The 992-nt window shown below is 48.8% G+C and overlaps 1 pseudogene; it reads right to left on the bottom strand.

Annotated features, from left to right (window-relative positions):
• Positions 1 to 300: 300 nt before the first annotated feature.
• LOC102810936 lies at positions 301 to 811 on the bottom strand (annotated as a pseudogene).
• Positions 812 to 992: the final 181 nt, after the last annotated feature.

Raw genomic sequence — 992 nt, 5'->3', positions numbered from 1 at the left:
AAAGGGAAGGAGAACCAGCTGGCAGGGGGAGGGGTCATCTCCACAACATTCCAAACATTCCATTTATCCACAGAACTATACAGACAAGCACAGAGTCACTATGTGGTTAGAAGTTGGCAGCCTGGAAAGTGGGGGGACAGGTGGAGACTGGGGATGTTGTTAAAAAAAATACAGGCCCCTCCCAAACTGGGGTGCCTGGCGGGGGATGGGGGGACTTGGTTTGTTTCAACCTAAAAGGAATCAGAAGATCAAAAGCAGTTTGGGAAGGCCAGATGATTCAGGCAGGGGGCTGGAGGGGGCTCACAAGGGCTTGCCCTCCAGGGAGATAACAGCTCTGCCCCCTCCCCCCCCCACCGTTTCTCGGCCAGGATGCAGTGGTCTTTGACCTCCTCATAGCAGTTTGCTTGTAATTCATTCTTGATCTCTGTCAGCTTTTTCTTGATGGCATCCTTGGAGCCAGCATAGATCATTTTGCTCTTAAGGAGTACAGACTCGGGTGACTAGAAGATAAAAACCAGTTCCTCCTTCGTGCTCTCCTTGTTCTCATACGTTGCATCATAGAGGGCATAGCGGCAGTCCTTGTCTGGCAGCATCTTGACAAAGGTGGCATAGGGGTCATGACAGTCTGGTACACATCACCAACCAGGAGGAGCTCCTTGTGCTCCTCTAGGATGATGTTCTTATCTTCGCTCAAGTAGACGAGCACTGCCTTCCTGTGCTTCTTCACCTCCTCTTGCGTAGATGATTTACGCACCTTCATGTCACTGAACACCTTGATGACACCATCAGAGACAGCCAGACCAGAGGCCATGTTTCCAGAAGCAAAAGGTGTAAGGCAAAGAGAGCCAGAGAAGAAGAGATCCACTGCAGCTGCTGCTGGGATCCAATTGCTATAATTGCCTTTTATGTTGTTTAAAAAAGGTTTTTGCAATGAAGAAGTGATTGTTCTTGCAAAATTGTATCATGCAATCTCCAGCATTGTATTTCCAACT

Source organism: Chrysochloris asiatica, unplaced genomic scaffold (genome assembly GCF_000296735.1).
Source record: "Chrysochloris asiatica unplaced genomic scaffold, ChrAsi1.0 scaffold00024, whole genome shotgun sequence".
In the NCBI taxonomy this organism is placed as follows: Eukaryota; Metazoa; Chordata; class Mammalia; order Afrosoricida; family Chrysochloridae; genus Chrysochloris; species Chrysochloris asiatica.
This window is presented reverse-complemented; position numbering and strand designations above follow the sequence as displayed.